The sequence below is a fragment of the Thermothelomyces thermophilus genome, chromosome 4 (assembly GCF_000226095.1).
Source record: "Thermothelomyces thermophilus ATCC 42464 chromosome 4, complete sequence".
In the NCBI taxonomy this organism is placed as follows: Eukaryota; Fungi; Ascomycota; class Sordariomycetes; order Sordariales; family Chaetomiaceae; genus Thermothelomyces; species Thermothelomyces thermophilus.
Genome location: NC_016475.1, coordinates 3,845,123 through 3,858,707, shown reverse-complemented (window position 1 = coordinate 3,858,707; position 13,585 = coordinate 3,845,123).

The window sequence follows — 13,585 nt, the reverse complement described above, 5'->3', positions numbered from 1 at the left end:
ATATTTGTAGCTAATCTTTTTATAGTGACGAAGATTATATCTAAATAAAAACGTATAAAATAAGAAGAGGCCGATGCTAAAGAGGCCCTTTTCGTTCTTTAAACTTAACTTTAGATAGCTATTAGTCGATTAGCTTGTCTTTGTCGCTAGAAACGTTTCTTAAAGGAGTAAGGTTCCGAGCTTTTTCGTCGAGGTATATAGTCTCTAGAGGAAATAGAGGTAGAAGAACAGAGGTTATAGGATTCCAAGGCACATATTATTAGTAACGTATAGTCTTAGGGTGCTGGCATCCCATTTGACTAGTCCTCTTTAGGCCTGGATTTGTCGGAGGCTGACTTGGCTGTTTTGTCTAAGCTAGTGCCTACAGTCGATCCGGGTTCTGACGATAGAACTATTCTAGTTTCTTAAGGTAGTTTAAATTCTTGACTAGTTTTTATAAGTTATCTTCTAGTCTAAAATCGAGCTACTTAACTAGGTACTATAGTTCCCCGTTAATGATACGTAAATCTAGAATTTCTTTGACGTCCTATTCTTCCTCTTCGTCCTCTACTTCGGTGTGTGTAGCAACCTTAGCGTTTTTCGGTGCTAGTTCGAGAAGTGAAATATGAAAAACATCTGTCTGTAGTCGTATAGATGACGGTAACGATAGTCAATAGTTAGATGTCGAAATTCGTTCTTTAATAATAAAGGGTCTAACCTTCTTAAAGTCTAGCTTTGTACTTGGTCGTTTGGTTTATAAGTTTCGTATAACTAGATAGACTTTATCTCCCCTCTCTAGGCAAGGTCCCTTAAGCCTATATTTGTAGTAGTAGTTCTTTATTCTGGTTCTGACAAACTTAAGTTCGTTTTTAAGCTTCTTATGTAGTACGTACATTTGTTCCGCTTTGACTGCTGCTCTCGGCACTGTGACCTCTGGTCCTTGCCTAAGGTCTGCTTTATATCTATAGTTCGCGAAGAATAGTATGACTTTGGTCGTTTCCGTTAGCATCATGTTATAAGCGAGTTATACTATTGGTAATAGTATGACCTAGTCGTCTTGCTAATAGTTAACGTAAGAGTAGAGGTACTGCTTAATAACTTGGTTTAGTTACTCTGTTTGTCCGTCAGTCTGTAGGTAATATGCCGTTAATAGCTTGCTATTAACGCCTAATCGTTGCATTAACGCTTACTAGAACTTTAATACGAACTTAGTGTCTCTGTCGGTAATCTATTCCTATGGTCAAGCATACACTAATGCGACTTGCCGATAGATCACATCTACTAGCTGTTTAGCTATCTAGGACTCCTTATAGGGAAAGAAGTATGCCTATTTAGTTAGGTAATCTACTATAGTAAGAATACTATTATAGATTACCCCTATAGCTATATCCTTAGATTCTAGTAGCTTTGTAATAAAGTCTATTGTAACTAAACTCTATAGTTTGTTAGCTATTAGTAGTGGCTAAAGTAGCCTATACGGCTTGTATCGTGCTGTTTTGCTTCGATTATAGATGTCGTAGCTCTGTATGACTTCCTTAACTCGTATCGTTAACTATAGAAAGTCGTAGTGTTTCTTGACTTGTGCGACAGTCTTCGTGACTCCTTTATATCCTCCGAGTTTCGACTCGTAGAGTTCTTAAATCATTCGCAGCTGTTGATCTTTGTTATGGATATACGCTTTGCCTTGGTACTAGAGTTTCCCGTCTTTTTCTTTCACTTCATTAGGTACTATTGGTCCGGGTGTTACTTGATACTATGCCTTGTTGATCCTTTCTTCTCGAAAGATTGCGTAACATTCTAGGAACGAGTCGAGTAGATCGTCTTTTATAGGTGTCTACGTTTTATAATATAGTATTCTATCTATTCGTTCCTTGAATAATGGTAGCATTATTTCCGTTTATCCTTCTATATAATCCGTTTATTAGCTTAAGGCGTCCGCTTGTACGTTCTCTTTGCCCTTCTTGTAGCAGATCTTAAAATTAAATTCTGTAAGGAATTGTGCCTATCGTATTTATCGTCCGTTAAGCTCCTTCGTAGTCGTAAAGTATCGCAAATTCTTATAATCTGTATATACTTGTACTAGTTTAATTATACTACTAAGGTATAGTTGCTATTCCTTAAAAGCTTCGATAATTACAAGTAGTTCCTTGTCGTAGATCAGATAATTAAGATATAGTCTATCGAGCTTCTTTAAAAAGAAGGCTATAGGATATAGCTTCCCTTGTTCGTCTCGTTATCCTAATTGTCCTCTAATAGCATAGTCTAAAGTGTCCGTTTCTACCTCAAATGGCTTCTTAGGGTCTGGTAGTACTAGTACTAGATCTTTAGTAATGGCGTCGCAGATCTATATAAATGCTTGCTTGTATTACTCTTCCTATCGAAATTTAGCGTTCTTCTTAGTAAGTTCGTATAAAGGTTATACGATTGCTCTAAAGTTCCTAATAAATATCTAGTAGAAGTTCGTAAACCCGATGAAACTTTATACTTCTATAGCTAACGTCGGTCGTAGCTAATCCTTAATAGCTTTGACTTTTGAAGGTTCTATCTAGATTTGTCCTAGGGATATCTCGTATCCTAAAAACATCGTTTTCCTAACGTGGAATTTGCTCTTTTCCTTGTTAACTAATAGCTTATATATATATAGCATATCTAGCACTACTCTTATATACTTCCAATGTTCGTCTATTATTTTGGAGAAGATAAGTATATCGTCAAGATAATATACTACAAATTTGTTAAGAAAGGATCGGATAGCTTAATCAATCAGGGCTTAAAACGTTACCGGCGTGTTTGTAAGTCTAAATGGCATGACAAGGTACTCGTAGTGGCTATAGGGTATCCTAAAGGCCGTTTTCTACTTGTCGCCTTCTTTGATCTGTATATAGTTATAGGCCGATAGTAAGTCAAGATACGTAAAATATTAGGCTCCTGCTAACTAATCTCGGAGCCGTAAGATTAGCGGTAACAGGTATCGGTTTTTCACGGTCTGTTCGTTAAGTTACCAATAGTCAACGTATAACCATAGCTTTCTGTCTTTCTTAGGCACAAACAGGATTAGGTAGCCTGCTAACGATGTCGACAGGCAGATATATCCTCTTCGAAGGTTCTCCTCTAAGTATCGCTTAAGTTCTTTGTTCTATGTCTAGCTTGTATAGTAAATCTTAAAGAACTTTAGTTATACTCCTTCCTTGAGCTTGATCTCGTGATCCTATAGGCCGTGCTCTGGTAATCCTTCTAGATGCTTCGGTTCGAATGCTAGGTATCCTTTGTATTCCTTTAGTACTTTCCTAGTCTTGTCTCGTTTCTCGATTTTCTAATAGTATACGAACTTGGTTCCGTCTATAGCGATGCTAGTGATTTCTCCTATCTTAACCTACTACTCTAGTTATAGTGCTCCGTATTTATTAACGGAAAGAATAGCTATTGGCGGTTTAGCTCGTTCCTCCTGTCGTAACGTTAGTGTCGTTATACTGCTTTTTCTAGAGTCTGTAGTGGTCTGCCTACTACTGTCTATCTCTTATAGTAGATCCGTAGGATATACCTTCCCCTGAGTATTGTCTGCTTACGATCCTTGCGTACTTTCTATCTCACTAGTCAAATATAACTCCGTTCGGGGTTATAGGTAGCTACTATTCTTCTAGCTAATGTCCAGGTTATAGTCTTTATACTATAGTAATCCTAATATTATGTCTTTATCGTTACCTATATTTACGATGCTAAATACGACTATTATAGTCTTCCCTGCTATAGTGATGTCGATCGGTTCGGTCTCCCTATATACCTATTATATCGGAAATGGCCCTTTGACTATGCTATACTTCTGCTTTATTCTCTAGGGTATCTGTAGCTAATTTATAAGTGTCGGCAAAATTAAGTTTATCTCTACTCTACTATCTACTAGTACGAGTATTTCGTGCTGTTTCTATTATGCTATTATCTATAATCGCTTGTCTTGCTACCGTCGTCTAAAGATTACGGCGATTTCCTATGTTTCTGCCGGAAGGTCTCGATATAGTAGTCTTTTACGCCAGTTCCTCCTATACTACGCTACCACTCGCCGCTATATGGTCGTTAATAGTTTTTAGGCCCCTCGAAGGGCCCTGACCTGTTTCCTAGGTTAGTGTTAACCTCTTCGGTCATTTAGCTAATAGTAGCTTCGTTAATCGTGCTTATTTCTGTAAGCTATTAAGTGCTTATAGCTTCCTACCATTAGGTCTGTTCTACTTTTCGTCGTGCGTGCCATAGCTTCATCTGAAGCTCCTAGATTCGCAATTTCTTTTCGTCCGTGTAATAGAGGCAATCGTTACTTCGGTACGAGTCCTATATATCTTATCTAGTTCCGTAATGCCTAGGCTAGGCTCGTCTTAGAACTATCGTAATACCTTTTAGATCGCAGGCTTCGATCTTCTAGAGCAATTCGGCCGCTCTGTTTCCTATATTATAGACCTATTCCACAGGGCGGAGGCTCCTGTCCTCATTTCCTTGTCAGGTCGGCTAGTGATTATTTTCAAATTTGTCGTGAAAGTAGTATCGGCATTTGTATAATATATACTAGAACTAGGGCACTTGTATATATGCCTCGTATTGTAGGTGTAATCGCGTAGCATCGCCTAGAAGGTATTAGAACTCTTTTCTAAATCCTTCCTACTATATATAGGCTATAGGTACTCTAATGCTAAGGTAGGAGTGTTTCTTCCAGTAGTTTTCCCACATACACTCTTCTTTTCCACGGTTTATATATATAAACTGGTACTTAGGGTTCTATACGTCGTGGCTAAGTTGCTAATCGTCAAAATGCTCGGCGTAGCTATTAGGCCTATCGTACGTCATAGGCTATTCCCCTCTAATGGTTTCTACGATATATCAGAGTTCCCTTATCTCGTCCCTTATTCTATCGCTCTACTAGGTAAGTCGAATCAAGCGTTCATCCCATTTGTATAGTTCCGTGTTAAGCCGGAAAACTTCGTTATAGTACTATTCGATTCGTTCCTAGAGGAATAAAACATTAGGTCTAGGTCTTTCGATTCCTTAGGTATCGGTCGTCTACGATCTATCCCGCCTCTAGGTGACTATAAAACCTTATTGTCTCAAGGCCGGGAGAATCGAAACTGGCGGTATATATTCTCCTACTATATCCTATTCGGCGAGACCTGTCTCTAGGTCTATAGTGACTAGTTTGGAGTACGGTGCTTGTTTGTCTTTACTATTATCGTTATATCCGCGACTATCCGTGTCACTGCCCCTGTCTTTGTAGCTTGTGGCCGTTACTTTAATAATGTCCTTAGTAGTTTCGTCGATAGCCGTAATTTCCTTCCTAGAGGTTAGTTTCTATTCTTTCTTTAGGCTCTAGTATTCTTGCTTATAGTACCCTTTCTTTCTATAGTTATAGTAGGTAGCATTAGACTTGTCTTTGGTCGTCTTCTTCTGGTCCTGCTTCTATGTTACGTCTATATCTATAGCTCTAGGGTACGTCCTATACGAGGTACTAACGTATACTTGCTTTTTCTTGTCGTTAGCCTTAACCGTAGTTCTATTCATTTGTCCTTGTTTTTACTACTCTTATATATAGAGTCGATTATCGATTCTAATGGCCTATATAATATATTTGTCTAAGGTCTTAGGCCGATTATACTTATATAGCTTGTCTTTAACCTTTTCCTTTAAGCTATTATAGAATAGTTATATCAATACCTTGTCGTTAAGCTAAGACTTAAATATATCCTATCTAAACTATATAGTATAGGAGGCTGCTAACTTAGTCTATCGGAGATTGGCAAGTCTTTCTTACGTATAAATCTTCTTGTCTTTGTCGCTAAAAACCTTCCGAAGCTCTTCTTTAAACCGGTCGTAGGACCGAAAGACTGCCTATATAAACGCGTCTTGGTCGTCTTAGTCTTCCTTAGTAAGATAGTCGTTCTATATAGGCTCAAACTATCTAAGTGCCTTGCCTTCTAATCTTGTGGCTATATAGAGGACTTTAGCTTTGTCGTCCGGAAACTTGTCGTTATTAAGCTAGAAGTAGGATTAGAGGTTTGTTAGGAATCCTATAAGATCTTCCTTAGTTCCTCTGTATTTGCTAGGTAGTTCGATCTTGATGTGGCTCGCTTTAGTAGTCTCGAGCGCTTCGATTTTGGTATAGGCCTTGTTAACCAGTTTCTACGAGTACTTTTCGCTATTCTTAAGTTCCTTAATTCGGGCTTAAGTAACCTTATCTCTTTAGTCTAACTCCTAGATCCGCTACTAGAGTTGACTAAGCTAGGCAAGCAGCTATTCGGCTATAACGTTAGTAGCCATGTCGATGTCGAGGTCAAGGTTACCTCTATTCTAAACCATGATAGAACAAAGGGAGTAGTAATAACGTATGACAAACCTAGCTTAGACTTCTTCTAAAAGGGTTCAGACGAAGGTAGATTAAGCGGGATAGGTAGGCAGGTCGTCTGAGGGATTTGGTAAAGCTAAAGGGTTTATAATAATACTTAGAGTTATCTCTTATAGTAGTTAGCAATGCTTAGTAGGAGTACTATAATTGTAATTGTTACTACTAGTGAACTCTTAGAGTCTACTATAACGAGTGACTATCTATATATATATATAATCCTAGGATTACTAGTAGTCGTAGTGATCCTCTATACTGGCTTACCTAGCTTACGTTGTAAGCTAGTGATCCTCTGCTGGGATTATTTCTTGCTAAGTGTGATCCTGTTCTGATTGGTCTATCATTCTTTAGCTTAATTGGCCCGTTTGTGTTAGTGGCCTAGGTAGCAGCTATATATATATTTCTGTGACATTTCTAGGCCCCTTAAAGGGCCCTAACCCGTTTTCTAGGTTAGTGCTAACCTCTTTGGTTATTTAGCTAATAGCAGCTTCGTTAATTATACTTATTTCTATAAGCTATTAAGTGCTTATAGCTTCCTATCATTAAGTCTGTTTTACTTTTCGTCGTATATACTATAGCTTTATCTAAAGCTCCCAAATTCGTGATTTTTTTTTATCCGTATAATAGAGGTAGTCGTTGCTCTAGCACGAGTTCTATATATCTCGTCCCATTCTATAGTGCCTAGGCTAGGCTTGTCTTAGAACTATCGTAATGCCTTCTAGATCGTAGGCTTCGATCTTCTAGAGTAATTCGGCTGCTCTGTTTCTTGTATTGTAGACCTATTCTATAGGGTAGAGGCTTCTATCCTCATTTCCTTGTTAGGTCGGCTAGTGATTATTTTCGAATTTGTCGTAGAAGTGATATTGACATTTATATATTATATATTAGAACTAGGGCACTTACATATATACCTTATATTAGGGGTATAGTTGTATAGTGTTGCCTAGGAGGTATTAGAATTCCTTCCTAAATCCTTCCTATTATATATAGACTATAGGTACTCTAATGCTAAAGTAAGAGTGTTTCTTCTAGTAGCTTTCCTATATATACTTATCTTTTCTATAGTTTATATATATAAACTAGTATTCTAGGTTCTATATGTCGTTACTTGTCACGGAAATATATATACAGCTACCGCCTAGGCCACTAACACAAACAGGCCAATCAAGCCGAAGGATGATAGACCAATTAGGACAGGATCACACTTAGCAAGAAATGATCCTAGCAGAGGATCACTAGCTCACAATGTAAGCCAAGTGAGCCAGTACAGAGGATCACCACGACTACTAATGATCCTAGGATTATATATATATATAGATAGTCACTTATTATAATAGACTCTAGGAGTTTACTAGTAGTAATAATTATAATTATAGTACTCCTACCAAGCATTGCTAACTACTATAAGAGATAACTCTAAATGTTATTATAAACCCTTTGGCTTCACCAAATCCCTTAGACGACCAGCCTACCTATCCCGCTTAATCTACCTTCGTCTAAACCCTTTTAGAAGAAGTCTAAGCTAGGTTCGTTATACGTTATTACTACTCCCTTTGTTCTGTCATAGTTTAGAACGGAGGTAACCTTGACCTTGACATCGACATGGCTACTAACGTCACGGCCAAATAGCTGCTTGCCTAGCTTAGTCAACTCTAGTAACAGATCTAGGAGTTAGACTAGAGAGATAAGGTTGCTTAAGCCTAAATTAAGGAACTTAAGAACGGCGAAAAGTACTTGTAGAAACTGGTTAATAAGACCTATACTAAAATCGAAGCGCTCGAGATTACTAAAGCAAGCTATATTAAGATCGAACTACCTAGCAAATACGGAGGAACCAAGGAGGATCTTGTAGGATTCCTAACAAACCTCCGATCCTACTTCCGGCTTAATAACGACAAGTTTCTAGACGATAAAGCCAAAGTCCTCTATATAGCTATAAGATTAGAGGGTAAGGCACTTAGATAGTTTAAGCCTACGTGGAACGACTATCTCATTGAGGAAGACGAAGACGACCGAGACACGTTTACGTAGGTAGTCTTTCGGTCCTATGACTGGTTTGAAGAAGAGCTTTGGAAGGTTTTTAGCAACAAAGATAAGAAGATTTATATGTAAGAAAGACTCGCTAATCTCTAATAGACCAAGTTAGCAGCCTCCTATACTATACAGTTTAGACAGGACATATTTAAGTCTTAGCTTAACGACAAGGCTTTAATATAACTATTCTATAACGGCTTAAAGGAAAAGGTTAAAGATAAGCTATATAAGTATGATCGGCCTAAGACCCTAGACGAATATATCGTATAGGCCATTAGAATCGATAATTGACTCTATATATAAGAGTAGTAGAAACAAGGACAAATAAATGGAACTATAGTTAAGGCTAACGATAAGAAAAAGTAAGTATATATTAATACCTTGTATAGGATATACCCCAGAGCTATAGATATAGATATAATATAGAAGTAGGACCAGAAGAAGACAACTAAAGATAAGTCTAATGCTACCTACTATAACTACAGAAAGAAAGGGCACTATAAGCAAGAATGCCAGAGCCCGAAGAAAGAATAGAAACCGACCCCTAGGAAGGAAATTACAGCTATCGACGAAACTACTAAGGATATTATCGAAGTAGCGGCTACAAGCTATAAAGATAGGGGCAGTGACATAGATAGTCTCGGACATGATGACAATGGTAAAGACGAACAAGTACCGTACTCCGAACTAGTCACTATAGACCTAGAGATAGGTCTCACCGAATAGGACATAGCAGGAGAATATATACCGCCAGTTTTGATTCTCCCGGCCTTAAGATAGTAGGGTTTCATAGTTACCTAGAGGCAGGATAAATTGTAGACAACCGACACCTAAGGAATCGAAAGACCTAGACCTAATGTTCTATTCCTCTAGGAACGAATCGAATAGTACTATAACGAAGTTTTCTGGCTTAATACGGAACTACGTGAATAGGATAAACGCTTGATTCGACTTACCTAGTAAAGCGATGGAATAAGGGACAAGATAAGGGAACTCTAACGTATCGTAGAAACCATTAGAGGGGAACAGCCTATGACGTATAATAGGCCCGATAGCTACGCCGAGCATTTTGACGATTAGTAACTTAGCTACAACGTATGGAACCCCGAGTACTAGTTTATATACATAAACCGCGGAAAAGAAGAGCGTATATAGGAAAACTACTAGAAGAAACACTCCTACCTTAGTATTAGAGTACCTATGGCCTATATATAGTGGGAAGGATTTAGAAAAGAGTTTTAATACCTTCTAGGCGACGCCACGTGACTATACCCGTGATATAAGGCATATATACAAGTGCCCTGGTTTTAGTGTATATTATACGAATGCCAATATCACTTTCGCGACAAATTTGAAAACAATCACTGGCCGACCTGACAAGGAAATGAGGACAGGAGCCTCTGCCCTATAGAATGGGTCTATAATGTAGGAAACAAAGCGGCCGAATTACTCTAGAAGATCGAAGCCCGCGATCTAGAAGGCATTACGATAGTTCTAAGACAAGCCTAGCCTAGGCACTATAGAACTAGACAAGATATATAGGACTTGTGCCAAAGTAACGATTGCCTCTATTACGCGGACGAAAAGAAATTGCGAATCTAGGAGCTTTAGATGAAGCTATGGCACGTATGACAAAAAGCAGAACGGACCTAATGGTAGGAAGCTACAAGCACTTAATAGCTTATAGAAATGAGCACGATCGACGAAGCTACTATTAGCCGAATAACTAAAGAGGTTAGCACTGACCTGGGAAACGGGTCAGGGCCCTTCGAAGGGCCTAAAAACCATTAACGACTATATAGTGGTAAGTGGTAGTATAGTATAGGAGGAACTAGTGTAAAAGACCATTATATCGAGACCTCCTAGCAGAAATATAGGAAATTGCTATAATCTTTAGATGACGGCGGCAAGACAAGCGATTATGGATAATAGCATAATAGAAATAGTACGAAATACTTGTACTAGTAGATAGTAGAGTAGAGATGAACCTGATTTCGCCGACGCTTATAAATTAGCTACGGATACCCTAGAGAATGAAGCGGAAGTATAGCATAGTCAAAGGGCCATTTCTAATATAATAGGTATATAGGGAGACTAAACCGATCGACATCACTATAGTAGGGAAGACTATAATAATCGTATTTAGTATTATAGATATAGGTAATGATAAAGATATAATATTAGGATTACTATAATATAAAGACTATAACCTAGACATTAGCTAGAAGAATAGTAGCTACCTACAACCCTAAACGGAGTTATATTTAACTAGTAAGATAGGAAGTACGTAAGGATCGTAAGCAGACGATACTCAGGGGAAGGCATATCCTACGGATCTACTACAAGAGACAGACAGTAGTAGGCAGACTACTACAGACTCTAGAAGAAGCAGTATAACGACACCAACGTTACAACAGGAGGAACGAGCTAAACCGCCAGTAGCTGTTCTCTCCGTTGACGAATACGGAGCACTGTAACTAGAGTAGTAGGTTGAGACAGGAGAAATCGCCAGCATCGCCATAGACGGAACCAAGTTTGTATACTATTAGAAAATCAAGAAACGAGACGAGACTAGGAAAGTACCAAAGGAATACGAAGGACACCTAGCATTCGAACCGAAGTATCTAGAAGGATTACTAGAGTACGGCCTATAGGATCACAAGATCAAGCTTAAGGAAGGAGTACGACTAAAGTTCTTTAAGATTTACTATATAAGCTAGATATAAAACGAAGAACTTAAGCAATACTTAGAGGAGAACCTTCGAAGAGGATATATCTGCCTGTCAATATTGCTAGTAGGCTATCTAATCCTATTTATGCCTAAGAAAGACGGAAAGCTATAGTTATACGTTAATTATTAGTAACTTAACGAATAGACCGTGAAAAACCAATACCTGTTACCGCTAATCTTATGGCTCCGAGATTAGTTAGTAGGAGCCTAATATTCTACGCGTTTTGACTTACCATCGGCCTATAACTATATATAGATCAAAGAAGGCGATAAGTAGAAAATAGCCTTTAGGATACCCTATAGCTACTACGAGTACCTCGTCATGCCATTTAGACTTACGAACGTGTTAGTAACGTTTCAAGCCCTGATTAATCAAGCTATCTGATTCTTTCTTGATAAATTTACGGTATATTATCTTGATAATATACTTATCTTCTCTAAAACGATAGACGAACACCGGAAGCACGTGAGAGCAATACTAGATACGCTATACGTATATAAGCTATTAGTTAACAAGGAAAAGAGCGAATTCCACGTTAGGAAAACGGTGTTTTTAGGATATAAGATATCCCTAGGACAAATCTAAATAGAACCTTTAAAAGTCGAAGCTAAAGGATTAGCCACGACCAACGTCAACTACGGAAGTACGAAGTTTTATCAGGTTTACAAACTTCTACCGGATGTTTATCAGGAACTTTAGAGCGATCGTACGACCTTTATACAAACTTACTAAGAAGAACGCTAAATTTCGATAGGAAGAGCGACATAAGTAAGCATTTACGCAGATCCGCGACGCCATTACTAAAGATCTAGTACTAGTGCTACCAGACCCTAAGAAGCCATTTGAGGTGGAAACGGACGCTTCAGACTACGCCATTAGAGGATAATTGGGATAACGAGACAAACAAGGGAAGCTACATCTTATAGCCTTCTTTTTAAAGAAGCTTGATAGACTATATCTTAATTATCTGATCTATGACAAGGAACTACTTGCGATTGTCAAAGCTTTTAAAGAATAGCGACTATACCTTAGTAGTACGATTAAACTAGTATAAGTATATATAGATTACAAGAATTTACAATACTTTATAACTATAAAGGAGCTTAACGGATAACAAATATAATAGGTAGAATTCTTTATAGAATTTAATTTTGAGATCTGCTATAAGAAGGGCAAAGAGAACGTATAAGCAGATGCCTTAAGCCGATAAACAGATCATACGGAAGGACGAACGGAAATAACGCCACCGTTATTCAAGGAACGAATAGACAGAACGCTATATTATGAAATATAGACACCTGTAGAAGACGATCTACTCGACTTGTTCCTAGAATATTATATAATCTTTCGAGAAGAAAGGATTAACGAGGTATAGTATTAAGCAACACCTGGACTAGTAGTACCTGATAAAGTAAAAGAAAAAGATAGGAAACTCTAGTACCGAGGTAAAGCATATATCTACGATAAAGATCAATAGCTACGAATGATTTGAGAACTCTACGAGTCGAAACTTGGAGGACATAAAGGAGTTACAAAGACTGTCGTACAAGTCAAGAAACACTATAACTTTCTATAGTTAACGACACAAGTTAAGGAAGTTATATAGAGCTACGATATCTATAATCGAAGTAAAATGGCACGATATAAGCTATATAGGCTACTTTAGCCACTACTAATAGCCAACAAACTATAGAGTTTAGTTATAATAGACTTTATTACAAAGCTGCTAGAATCTAAGGACACAGCTACAGGGGTAATCTACGATAGTATTCTCACTATAGTAGATCGCCTAACTAAATGGGCATACTTCTTTCCCTATAAGGAGTCCTAGACAGCTGAACAGCTAGCAGACGTAATCTAGCGGCAAGTCGTATCAGTGCACGCTTGGCCATAGGAATAGATCACCGACAGAGACACCAAGTTCGCATCAAAGTTCTGGCAAGCGTTAATATAATGATTAGGCGTCAATAGCAAGCTATTAACGGCATATTACCTACAGACTAACAGACAAACGGAGCGACTAAACCAAGTTGTTAAGCAGTACCTCCGCTCTTACATTAACTATTAGCAAGATGACTAGGTCATGCTATTACCAACGGTATAACTTGCTTATAATATAATGCTAACAGAAACGACCAAAGTCACACTGTTCTTTGCAAACTACAGATATAAAGCAGACCTTAGGTAAGGACTAGAGGTTATAGTGCCGAGAGCAGTAGTCAAAGCGGAATAAATGTATATACTATATAAGAAGCTTAAAAACGAACTTGAGTTTGTTAGAACCAGAATGAAGAACTATTACGACAAATATAGGCTCAAGGGACCTTGCCTAGAGAGGGGAGACAAAGTCTATCTAGTTATATAAAACTTATAAACTAAACGACTAAGCATAAAGCTAGACTTTAAGAAAGTCAGACCCTTTGTTATCAAAGAACGAATTTTAATATCTAACTATCAACTATCG